The 13,007-nt window shown below is 48.6% G+C and overlaps 1 protein-coding gene across 2 annotated transcripts in view; it reads right to left on the reverse strand.

The window, feature by feature from the left end:
* Window positions 1-8,742, reverse strand: part of Itprip (inositol 1,4,5-trisphosphate receptor interacting protein) — a 22,325-nt gene extending 13,583 nt beyond the window's left edge. The window contains exon 1 of one of the 2 annotated variants that reach the window (XM_028774780.1): window positions 8,544-8,742. The gene's annotated coding sequence lies outside the window, so the exon portion shown is untranslated. The remainder of the gene's footprint in view (window positions 1-8,543) is intronic. The other variant, XM_028774784.1, reaches the window with a different exon arrangement.
* Window positions 8,743-13,007: the final 4,265 nt, after the last annotated feature.

Consider the following 13,007-nt stretch of genomic DNA (forward strand, 5'->3'; position numbering starts at 1 on the left):
CTCTCTCTCTCTCTCTCTCTCTCTCTCTCTCTCTCTCTCTCTCTCTCAAGATACAAGGTGGGAGGGGACTTCAGGGCAGGGCGTGCCAGGGCTCCCACTTGCACCCTTCCTGCTTCGTCACCTTCAGGTTTTGCACACACACAGTGCCTCCCAAGGCTCCCTCCTTGGTGGAGCAGGCAGAGCAGGCTGCAGGGTAGAAGCAGGATCCCCAAGCCAAGTGGAGTTGGCTGCTTAAGCAGAACCAAGGAGTAAACACAAAGGAAAACAAAGCCCTCCCAGGCTCCTCCCCAGGCTCCTCCCTCCCCCTTCCAGAGGAGCTGGAGATGGATAATTGGCAGTGCCCAGCAGCTCAGTAGCCAGTTCTTTTTGATTCTAGCATGGGAACAGAAAAAGTCAGCTCAGAAGACAGCCAGTTTGAAATCTCCAGCACCTATAACCTCTAGGCACAGAGGAGGACGCCCCGTATGCTGGACATTTCTGCAGCCAAAGGAAAGCCCCTACTGTAGTCCTCCCCAGCCCACTCTCAGATTTGGGCAGTACCTGAAAGCAGAGTTTGGGCCCCAGCTGGCTAGAGAGGAGAGGAGGGAGAGAAAGGAATCTCTTTGCATGCACAAGCACACACACACACACACACACACACACACACACACACACACATGGGTGGGGGTAGTCTATGCCTACAAAGATCTCAAAACCCTTTCATCTTCTTAAAGAGGAACAAGGAGGTGAAGGAGGCCAGCCCAGCCATAAAAAAACCTCAAGAGCTGTGGTCAGCTTCTTTGCCTGCGCTGAACCTCAGGTTCCTGTGTTGGGATGTAGGCTGAACAGACTGGCTGCCTGTCTGTCTGCCCTCCCACACCTATTGGTCAGAGCTAATGAATTCTCCTTTCTGAAACACAGAGGGCCTAATCAGTCCAGCTTGGAACAGTTATCGAAATCGCTCCCTGGATTATCTGTAATGGCATAGCCATATTTCCTACCAGTTACCCAAAGCAAAACAGCCAGGGTGAGCTGCCACCACCACATCACTTACCACCACGGGGACGAAGTGGCTGCATGTGATAACTCGTGTTCTACTTAGCCATGCCTGGCATGCCACAAGGATCCAGATGAGAAATAATGGTGACTGATCCATCAGCATCCAAGGATAGTGTCAAATTCATAAGTTCACTTGCGCAAATCTCTGCACCCCCCCCCCCCCAGGCCACCTACAAACAGTTCAAAGCTCTTCAGCTAGGAAGAGTTTTAATACTTTATAGAAGCTTAGAATACAATAAAAGGGGCCTGTGTGTGATCAGAAGGCCTGATTGAGGTCCTGGTTCTGTCATGGGCTATGACATCATCAGCTTGTCCTTGGCTTACGGCCAGTTGGTGAGGTACTACACAGTCATATTCGGTGCTGTGCTTCAGAAATGGCATCTGTATTGTTCCTTTGGGACAGTGAATGCCCTCCCTGTGGATTCTTCAGAAGCCTGTGCACACTAAATTATCTCCTCCTCCTCCTCTTCGTCTTCTTCTAAAGGTCACAGAAGGAGAGGAGGAAGTCTGGTGATCTAGGAGGCTCACCAGCATCCTCCTCATTCCAGTGGGCCGCCTGTACCACCTCGGCTCTCGAAATGGATTCTGAGAGAGCATAGGCCGCTGTGCTATGAATGCTTGCTGACCAAGTGAATGAATAAGGGAATGGATGGAGTCTTATTCCCAGGAGCACACATGTGCTGTTCTTAGAGTGAGGAGTCCCGGTTGAATTCTCACCTAGACGGTCTTTCTGGGAGGAACCCTACACTCAGAATAGCAAGACTAACAAGTGCTGAGTGCTGAGTACCAGCAACTGTGACTCAAACCCCTTGCAGATGTAGCCCGGGAAACAGCTGTAAGTTCTTTTTGGTCTTGATAGGCCTTAACTTCAAGTCAGTGTGTACAAAGAAGAACTGAGAATGAGGCCCCGCAGAAAGTTTTGTAAGGTCTTCACTACCTTATGTCCTTCAAGGAAGTCTCACAGACATAAAAGGTAAACAGAGGAATATTACAGAATTTGATAATTCAGTAAGGCAGAGCAAGCGTTTCTTCTGGAGAAACAAGTTTCTGGCGTTGACACACGCTAGGAGGGTTTATGAATTGCAACCAGTACATGACAACAGACGCTTTGCTTAAGCTTTGTGTTGTGCGATTTCTACGTATCCCTCTCAGGTTAAATCTCTGAGGAAGGCACTCATATCCATCTGCAGGAGGCACAGAGGAGTGAGGCCACTCACCCAATACGTCAGGGATGGGAGATAAGTAGTATCCCACAATGCTCTACTGCTCAGTGGCACATCTGTGGAACACTGAATGTGTGCTTCTGGAGCTCTTTGCTTTCCTATATGGGTACTAAGAGACTGAATGAACTCATGAAGCGTCTTCTGAGAGAGACTGTGTGACCTGCTAGGCCCTCTCACAGCCAATTAGGCAAAGGAACGGGCATCTTCTGACAGGGGCCCAGGGTTGTATGTGTTGGGTTAAGGCAAAAGGAAGGAACAGGGCATTGGGGGTCAGGATGTAGGATCAGAGCCTGGTATCCTCTGCCTCCTCCCTTCTAGTCTGGGGTGCTGTCCTGCCTCCTCAGAGATCCAGAACAAAGCCTCGACAAACAAAGGACCTGTTCATGAATCTGAGGTAACTCCCCTGCCTGCCGCTATAGAAGAGGGCTATTGGAATAGGCTCCCGTGGGAACTGTGCTATGAGCTCACGGTTCTCTCAAGAGGAAGGATCACAATGCTGACAGCATTCCTCAAGGTTGCATGCTGCAGGTGGGGCACTCTTCTGCATCCACCTTGGGCATCCACAGTGGTAGTTCGGGGCAGTTTTGGAGTAGTGTTCCTCCTCCTGGGTAAACCATGAATGGTCTTCACTCATTGGGAATTGAATCACTCGGTAAACACGGATTCTGTGTTCTCCACAGGGACTCCAACGGGAGCTTCTCAATGTATATACTACATGTTATATGGTAGTTGTCCCCATCATCATTAAACGGACAAGACACCGGTCCCCTCCGCTAATATCACAGAGTAGATATGGATGGAAGGCTCGGGCCTGGAACTGACCTGCTTGCCAGCTTCTTATTTTTGACACTTAAGCTGTGGGGTTCCATCATATGCTACTTCCTGAGTCTCTGGGCTGTGGAGTCTAGGCAGAGATGCCTGAAGTGGGAGAAAGAAAGGCCTGGGAGACAGCAGATCTAAGTTGGAATCCTGTCTTGGGGACATAGGGCAAGTCTCAGCTTGATCCTTTATCTAGAAAACTGTAAGCGCCTTGAGGGGCTTTTGAGAGGAAGAGAAACAGATGTGTGCAAAGGGTCGTGGGCGGGCTTTGCTGGGAGCAGGTGTTCAGTGTGTGAAATTGGTGTTTTCTATGAAGATTATTCTGTTAGTAGGAATAAAAGGTCTTGATGGGTGGGTTTTTTTTTTTTTTTGGTGGAGGGAGGGGAGGACATGTTTTCCAAGTAGAAGTGTGAGCTTGCAAAATGACACTTTAATTTTCAGTTAGAACCCTTAAAAAGGCCACGTTCATTCACATAAAAATTGGGACTACCACTTTAGCCACTGACCTGCTGGAGGACAGGGAAGCATGTGAAGTTCTGTCGACTTGTACCAAACAGACTTGAATCAGGCCCTTTGAAGTTGAAAGGTCTTGGGTTCTGAAGCTCTGCAGAGACAGAGCCACTGTGTCATCTAGTTTCCCATGTCCCTCTGGGAGGGCAGCTCGCCTGCGCCTGCATCTTTCATTGGTAGTGTGGGCTCATGGCAGCCCTTGCTTAGGAATTCTGTCTGAAGGACAGCAGCAGGCATCACCTTAGATCACGAGGATGAAGCCACAGGCCAGCAATTAGGAGTGTCAGAATTGCCATGAGTCCAGTGGGTGCATAGTTCTGTCCTCAGTGTGTCTCTTTGATGGGACACAGTGGGCAGTGATGACTGCCTTCTCTACTACGGCTCCCAAATTACCAAGTATCTTGAAAAAAAAAATACCTCTAGCTTCCAGTACAAGCTCCCAAAGATAAAAGGAGGACTCCGGGGATTAATTTACCTCAGGTAGAATCCCACAAGGCCCGTGAGAGCAGAGTGATAAGTAACTGTTACCGCTTGGAGGGTGGCTTGGCATATTCCTTTCCTTCCCTGCCTTTCCTGAGGCTACTAAATCCCTAACACAGAGCCTTGCTTGTCATATTTACTTGATCAGTGAAAAACCCTTAAAGTAAGGACATGGGTAAAACCACTTTTCTGGTGCTATTCCACCACCTCAGCCAATTCCACACCCCTCCTTGGAGATGGGAGCAGAGGCTTGTATATGGAGTCAGTCTGACTCCAAGAAGAAAGAGAGCCGAGCAGTCAGAACTGTGCCTTACCCTTGGGACACACCTAAGGCCTCAAGACCCTCAACCAACTAGCTCAACAGCTCAGCCTACCAACTCAGCTCCCACCCATGGCCCACCCTCTCTACAACCCCTGAAAAACACACCTGTGGTAGTTATATCTTCTAGGGCCCTTTCCTGTAACATGTGTTTTACAGTTGATGCTGGTTTATGTCCTTCCTGTCTGCCTTGAGGTGGAGGTGTTGCCTGGGCAACAGTAATACCATCTGAGGGGCCTCCATTCCAATGATGTCACTGGGCGGGGCACATGGGCATAGGGGAGACACATTCTCTATGAGAAGATATCAGGGGTGTAAACCATTGAAGAGGACCCTAGAGGGCCTTTTGGGTACTCTTAAGAGACCTTTTGTTCTCTAGAGACTTCCCCATGCTGATCTGTCTGGGGGGGATGAGCTGTGGGGACAAGCTTGAAACTGGCTTTCCTTTATCTTCGGTGGACCAGCTTTGTCCTCAACTTCTTTTTATCCCTATGGGACAGCCTGGGTCTCCGAGGCCTCCCCCCCCCCCCCCCCCCCCCCCCCCCCCATCTAGGCCTCCTCTAGCATAGCCTGATGGGAACTAGGAGGACACTTGAACTAGTCACATTGTGACCTGGACCGGGCACTGTGTTAAGTGCTTCTTATTCCACTCATGTCTGAAATGGGTAATTCTGATTTTACACATGAAACTGAGACTTAGAGTAGACAAGGCATTGCTTTATCATGGAGAACACCCGATCACAGGGCAACAGAGCAGAGACTCAACCCCAGGCCTACCCAGTCCAGAGCCCATGCAGTTCACATCTTGATTCTGTGGCCCTAATTGTGAACCTAGAGTAGCCCAAGACAGAACAGAGAGAGGCCAGCTAGGCAGGGCAGGTGGCCTGAGGCAGCAGAAGGGGACACTGTCCTTGGTAGGCCTCCCTCACTTCTGGACTTAATCAGGGGATCTAAGTGGTCCACTCCTGGGACCTTAGTGCTAAGTAGGGACCGAGTTTCTTTGTTCTGTGCTAAGTTTCTATTGACTCACCTGGGTCACCGGAGCATCGGATGGATTTGCATATAGCAGAGAAAACAGCCCTACAACCCAACCCTGAGATTGTATAATGCTCACAGTATGCAAATGTATGTAACTGAGGGTTAATGCTTGCAAAGCACTAAGCAAACAAGTAAATAAAACAGGGGGAAAAGCTGCATCCTGAAAACATAGATGGAGAAATTCTACCAGGAGACCTCACACACAGGCACAACTTCTTAGTAGGTACAGCTGTAAAGAGCCAAGGGCTGGGATATGATGCACCCAGGTAAACGGTAGTCTGCTGGTTCCGGTCACCATGGATGGCCTCTGCTTTAAAGTACTCCTTCCAGTTAAGTGCTGAGACAGATGGTATAGGAGTTTAGCAATCTTTGAGTTGGAGCAGAGAGAGGGGTTGTTAGAAATGGTTTCCTCCATGGTACTGGGAAAGACACATACACATAAATAGGTTTTCATGGGGACAGGAAGAGGAAACAGAGGGGATGAAGGGTTTGGAAGAGCATGTCAGGATGTGTGATCTCTTTCATCTCCTACTTCTTGGGAAACTCCACCCTGCAAGTAGCTGTCACCTTTTCCCTCCGCACCACACCCAGGTGCCACTTACTCATCCCTGTCACTCCAGGATGCAAACTGGATCTGCCACCTCGCACCTCTCGGTGCTCAGTAACCAGGAAGGTCATCTGATGCTTGGCTAAGCCTCCCCTCAACCGTCAAGGCTGGGCTTGCCTCTTTCCTGCCTGCCTCCCTTCCACAGCTGGATGAGTCTGCCACCCTTTTTTAAAATTATTATTTTATTTTTTTAAAATTTTATGTATGTGGGTGTTTTGCTTGCATGTTTGTCTGTGTGCCAGTTGCATGCCTCTCAGGTCCTTGGATGCCAGAAGAGGGTGTCTGTTCCCTGGAACGAGTTACCAGATGGTAGCGAGCCACTGGAAGAGTAGCCAGTGCTCTTAACCACTGAGCAAGCTCTCCAGCCCACGTTAAACTCTCAATAAGTGACTGCTATGTTAGTGTATTGTTCAAGACCAGGCTTGGGGAGCAAGCATCACTGTCAGCTGCTCAGCTATGAGGCCCTTGTGTTATACGGTACCAAACAGCATCCTCCTGCTAAGAGTGAGGACCATATTTAATTCACACAAAGGACTGGTAGCCTTGGAGGTTACCATCAGCTCTCAGCATCCTTGTGGTTCTATTATGACTGAATGAGGGCATCCAAGATGGACCAACACTCAGCACGAATCGCACTTTGATTTTTTTTTGGAAAACCTGCTACGGCTTCGCAGGCTGCAGCACCCTCAAATCCTAATTGGATACCTCTTGCCTCCAAACATGGATACACAGAAGCATGTCTAACCTCGGCTCACACTTATGCAAACACATCACACTGATGCAAGCACATTTCCCCTTGGGCTCCAATGGCTGTTCTCTATTGAGCCCCAACTCTGCTCTAACCAAAGACTCTGAGGCCAGACTGAGCAAGCCATTTCAATGCTTGGAACAGCTGACAGCCACAGCCACGCCCCTGTGCTTCTCATTCCTGGGTTACATCTGCTGGAACCCCCCTTCCTCACCAGATGCACCTTTCCCACCTGTCTCCATAATCTCAGTCTGTCTCCCCTGGACAAGTTTGGTTTGTCAGTAGTGTGCCCCTGACAAGTGGCTCTGAGAGCTGAGCTAGTGGACTCCACTGGCCCAGCCTTACTCTTCTAGGCTGCAGAGTGCCAGGATGCCACTGTCTCCATGGAGACAAAGCATGCTTTTGTCAAACAGGATTGCATCTGACACTAACCCCAGAGGGTCCCGAAAGGGAAAACTATAAAACTAGGGTTCTTGCAGACAGTGAGCAATTATCTCCCAGAAGCTGCCGCACCTTCTTGCCCTCTGATTAAAAAGTTCACCCACACACCTTTTATGTTTCTCTCCTGGCCTGGAAAGCTAACAACTTTTGGGATGATGGCATCAGGTTAAAAGTTCAGGTCTTTGCTCCCTTTCAGAACCTTAAACTGCTGCGTCTCAAAAAGTTACCCACTGAGAGGGAGGTGTGAGCAAAGGGCTCCCCATCTTCCTCAGGGTTCTATCCAGAAAGTGAGTATAACCACCACGTGGTTAGCCACAAGTGGAAAAGTCAGAAGGCAGAATGCCTGGGGCAGCAGACATTCACACGAATCAGCAAATCAGAAAGGCCACTTAGGCTGGCAGGAGGCAAATGACAGTGGCCCCTGTCACTCTTTTCACTGCTGACCTGGACCAGGGGCCACACAAGCTGTGTTGGCTTCAGATGGCAGCCTATCCCAAAACAAAACTAGCTTGTAAAAGAGAAGAAGTTCGAAAGACAACAGAAAGCCATCCAGCGTTGACTTACATGGTACCAGTGTCTGGCTCCTTCTGTTTTGGAAAGGGTGACCATTCTCATACTAGGTAGAGGGGCAAAAGGCTAGTTCTTCCCTGGTTCGGTCAATATTTTCCCATTTTGTAGGGGGAATTGGCTAGGAGCTTCTGAGTCCCTTTACCTATAGGCCACAATGGGGGGGGGGGGGGCTCAGAGTGGGCCTCGAGATGGCGTTAGGAATCAAGGCAGAGACTACAGCCCAGGAGAAAAATTGGTAGGGTCTACTCACTGGGAGTTTTGAAAGAGGAAGTGGCAGGGGCTTCATCCGGCCTGAAGCAACCTCGTTGCGTCAAGTCAAGCTATGAAGAAACTAACATCGTTCCCATTCCTTTCTTCCAGGACTGAGACTCGGCTACCCAACCCGGTTTAAGGGATGGAAGGTCCCGGCTCTAGGCGCAAACACGTGGCCTGCCTAGGGGCTCTGAAGCACAAGCTGCCTGCCTCTCAGATTGCTGGAGGCACTGGAGGCTCCGTGGCGCAGATGAGGGCGGAGGGACCCTAGTGCATCACACCCGAAGAGTGATGAGGAAGACAATGCCCACTTCGTATGCGTGCATTAAAGGAGTTCCTGGGGTTGGTCCTGGCCAGGGTCCCCGCATACGTCACTCCGAGCTCCTGGTCACGATCTCCCACGCAGCTCTGAGGGATCCTCCGTCCCCTGAGCGCCCTTCATCCCACACACTCAGTTTGAGGGGCATTCAAACCTCACGGTAAAGCCCCCTCACTTACGTTTGGCCGCGGCGGCCACAGGGGTACCGAGTGGGCCTCGCTCCACGCGCGGGTCGGGGTCCCGGGTCTGCAGACTGCGGGGATCCAGGGATGCGGGCGACCAGACCTCCGCGGCTCCCGCCTCCTGGACTCCTCCCGCCCAGCTCTAATGGGCAGCAGAGTTACTCATTTCCGCGTTGTCACGGAAACTTTTTGCTCCTTATAAGAACAAAACACCCGCCTTTACTGGCGCCAGGCGGAGGTCCTTAAGGACGACCGTGAGGGTTACCAGCGAGGGACCCTGGATCCGCCTCGGAGACCATCCTCTGGGTCTCTGGAATGCTCCAGAGAGGACAGCAGAGTTGGAGAGCCGCCTAACGAGAAGGATCCGGCCGCTGGAGAGGAATAAGGAGGGAGACAAGGGACCCGGGAAGGACGCCCTTAAAATCAGATCTAGGCAGCAGAATGTAAAGGGTTAAGTTGCTGCTAGTCAACCCGCATTTCTGTGGCGCGTTTTACAAGCTGTGGAATTCCTGGGGCCACCTATTTTGTCCCTCGAGAAAAATATACAAGGCGAGCCGTTGTCCCTGTTGCAGTTTGACCGGATTAAAACAGTTTGCTAAATTTTTTTGGTTAATGGATGCGTTGTCTCTCGGCGGGAGACAGGCACAAAGGAGGAAGATGACCTGAGGCTGTTAGGGGGCGCTCTCTTTTCCAGTTGTCAATGAAGTATTGCTTTTAGATCAGGAAGAGCTGGTTTTGCACGCACAGTCGAACTCGTACTTTAAACAAAAGTTTAATAGTTTATCAGCAACCTTTCCTTTGTGAAATAACACTCTCCTACAACTGGTGGGAGTGGCTGGAAAGGGCTGGAATAAATTATCAATTCGTTTCCGGAGCTCCTAAGAGAAGCTGAGGAAATAACAGTGTCTAGAGATGATGACTTTACTACTGGCATTCAGTCTCATCCAGGCCAACGACTTTTAACACTCTCCTGAACGCTTTAGGCTGAATCTGCTGGATAAACAGGCATGAGAAAATGTACTAAAAATAGACCTCTGGCCCTAGGCCCAGGGTACTTTTATGTTCAATCTTTGGCTGCCTGCTGCTTGCACCCCTTTCCTGATGTGGGGGATTCTTACTGTAGAGTTTTGGGGCCAGGGAAGGGAGAGGAACCTTAGGGAACATTCTCAAAAGAGCTGTGTATTTCCAAAATGTCTCCAAGTTCAATGGACAGGACACCCAGGACAGGTGGTGGACGTGTGTGTGTGTGTGTGTGTGTGTGTGTGTGTGTGTGTGTCTGTGTGTGTGTTGCTTGTGTTATGCTTGGAATGTCAAGGTTAGTGCTTTCAATGCACTCTGGGATTGTCATCTGCTGCAAAAATATATTTCAGTGTTTTCTAACAAGCTGCACACACTTATTAATATAAGAATCATTTATTATATTTGTTTGTTGTTTGAACCTGATTATTTCACCCCAGGGCTTTTTTTAATGCTCTCCTGTCTGCTCTCAGGAATAGCTAGGTCTACAATCCTAACCTGCCATATAAGCCCTTCATTACTGGTCTCTTTTCATGTGCCCAAGCATATATCTTACTCATGTGCCACACTGAATTTTACACACACACACACACACACACACACACTCATGCACACACCATTTGTTCCTAATTATGTGTTTAGTCTTCAGATCTCAGGAAAGGCAATCTCTCCCAGAATCCTTGCCTGGGTCAGACTCCCTAGGGAAGGGGTGGAATGATTAAAGCTCATCAAGTCTTGAATTTTAGAAAGACAAAAATTAAGACTTTAGATATTTGTCCAAAGCTGGAATTATGGGAAGACTCTTTAATGCAACATTAGCAAACCCCCACCCCCACCCCCACCCCTGCTACCATTGGCATCGGGTAAGGAAGTCAGTATGTCATTTGTTTGGGGTCTGGACTAATAAAAAAGCAGTGGTGTATACCCGTAACCCCGGAAGTCTGAGATAGATAATTATGAGTTCAAAGCCATCCTGGATCACATAGAGAGGATACACAACAAGACAATGTTTCAAAATAAAACAAAGACAAAGCAACAAAAAGATTGCCTATGTGCTGGATAGTTTCAAGTCAACTGTCTGACTAGCAAACTAGAGTCATCTGAGAGGAAGGAACTTCAACTGAGAAAATGTTTCCATAAGATCCAGCTGCAGGCAAGGGGATTTTTTGATAGGTGAGGGCTGGGTCATTGTGTGTGTGGTGCTATCTCTTGACTGGTGGTGGTTCTGGGTTCTATAAGAAAGCAGGCAGAGCAAGCCAGTGAGCAGCACTACTCCATAGCCTCTGTATTGGTTCCTGCCTCAAGGTTCCTGCCCTGTTTGAGTTCCTGTCCTGAGTTACTCCAATGATGGACTGCAGTGTGGAGGTGTAAGGCAAATAAACCCTTTCCTCCCTAACGTCTTTTGGTCACAGTGTTTCATGATAGCAATAGTAACTCTTAGCTAGGACAGTCTCCATGTAAGTCAAATACCTTATGCCTTGCATAGGTGTAAGGTATACACACACACACACACACACACACACACACACGAGAAAGAGAGAGAGAGAGAGAGAGAGAGAGAGAGAGAGAGAGGGAGCGAGAGAGAGAGAGAGAGAGAGAGAGAGAGAGAGAGAGAGAGAGAGAGAGAGAGAGAGGGAGAGAGAGGGAGAGAGAGAGGGAGAGAGAGAGAGGGAGAGAGAGAGAGAGAGAGAGAGAGAGAGAGAGAGAGAGAGAGAGAGAGAGAGAGAGAGAGAGAAAGCTGGTTTCAAAGCACTGAATCTCCTTGGTCTGTCAGAGGCAAATGTAAAACTCAATTGTTCATTCTGATATTTAGCAAAATAAACAACGTCCATTGCAGATGCACTTAAGACACAACCCAGGCAGACCAAGTAGTTCAAGCTTCTAACTCCAGGAGATGGCAAATTCAAGGCCTGCCTGGGCTACAAGGTGAGTTCAGGTCAAGCCTGGTAACTTTATCAATGACTCAAAGTAAGTTTTTTTTTTTTTTAAAAGGTTGAATATGTACTTTAACAGCCCTATATCCAATACCCAGTACCATACTCACACAAAATAATACATTTTAAAAAGATAAAAGTTATAAGCCAAATTAGAAAATGAATCACACGAACTTTTTAAGTTTGTAGACCCATAAACGGGAACACTGGCCCTGTGAGTCCTTGAGAGAACAGAATACCTCTCATGCCCCCGGGATGCTATATGAAGCCCCAAATTCCGCAGTGAAAGATGACTTGTGACAAACACTGGGCCAACTTCACTTCACATTGCAAAGTCAAGATAACTGGAAATTTTACATAATTGAATACAGGGGGACAGTCTTCCTGTTCACCCCCAGCTGTGGTGATCCCAAAATGTGGAGTAAAAGGCACAACAGCAGGAGAGTCAGGAAGCCAGTGAGAGCTGTTAGAGGCCCCTGAAGGGGAAAGGGCACTTGGCATGTTCCCAGTCCCACACCACCCTGGATTTCACACTGCCTGGAATTCTGAGAGATAAAAGCATGTTCGTGGACAGGATGTCTCTCTGGAACATGCTGTTTTGCTGAGACCTCAAAGGTGTCAGTCGGGTGAGATGGATGACTTGCATTTGGCTGTTTCTTTCCTGAAAGTCAGTCAGCTCTGGCCAACCATCCCCATCGACTGCCTGCTGAGGGCCACAGGGATGGAGAAGCTGTCTGGACTCGAGGCTACATTGCTGCTTAGACATCAGTGAACAGTTTGGCTCCACAGTAGACTTATAATGACCCATCAGATTCTCGTAAGAATTCTATGTAGTAGATAGCATTAGAGTTTTAGTTAACAGTTGAAGAAATTAAGGCCAAGAGTGATTAAAGGACACAAGGTCTCACAGCGAGTAAGAGGGAAAACACGGAAGACACTTGGACTCCAGAATCTTGACTTGAATTGCTACATTGTATCTTTTTTGTTGAAGTCCTACTAGATTTGTCTCAGTTACTTTTCTATTGCTGTGATAAAACATGACCAAGGCAACTTATAGAAGAAAGAATTTATTTGGGACCTACAGTTTCAGCAAATTAGAGTCCATGATCATCACGGCAGCAGTCAGTCAGTCAGCCAGGCAGGCAGGCAGGGTACTGGAGCAGTAGCTAAGAGCTTACACCTTGAGACATAACCATGAGGCAGAAAGAGTTAGCTGGGAACTGGTGTGGACTTTTGAAACCTCAAAGCTTGCCTCCAGTGACACACCTCCTCCAGCTTCCTAATCCTTCCCAAACAGTTCCACCAAAGGAAGCCCAAGTAGTCACACACATGAGCCTATGAGGCTATTCTTATTCAAACCACTGTAAGAATGTGCCTTTTTCCTCTAAATACACATCTGCACTTAACTTCCCCAAGAGTCAGATTCCAGTAGGTAGACCAAGAGTGGTCGAACTTAAAGCATCTCTCCACCCCTGTGCATTCCACAAGGTAAGTTTGCTATAATTGAAAA

Source organism: Grammomys surdaster, unplaced genomic scaffold (genome assembly GCF_004785775.1).
Source record: "Grammomys surdaster isolate TR1022 unplaced genomic scaffold, NIH_TR_1.0 66, whole genome shotgun sequence".
In the NCBI taxonomy this organism is placed as follows: Eukaryota; Metazoa; Chordata; class Mammalia; order Rodentia; family Muridae; genus Grammomys; species Grammomys surdaster.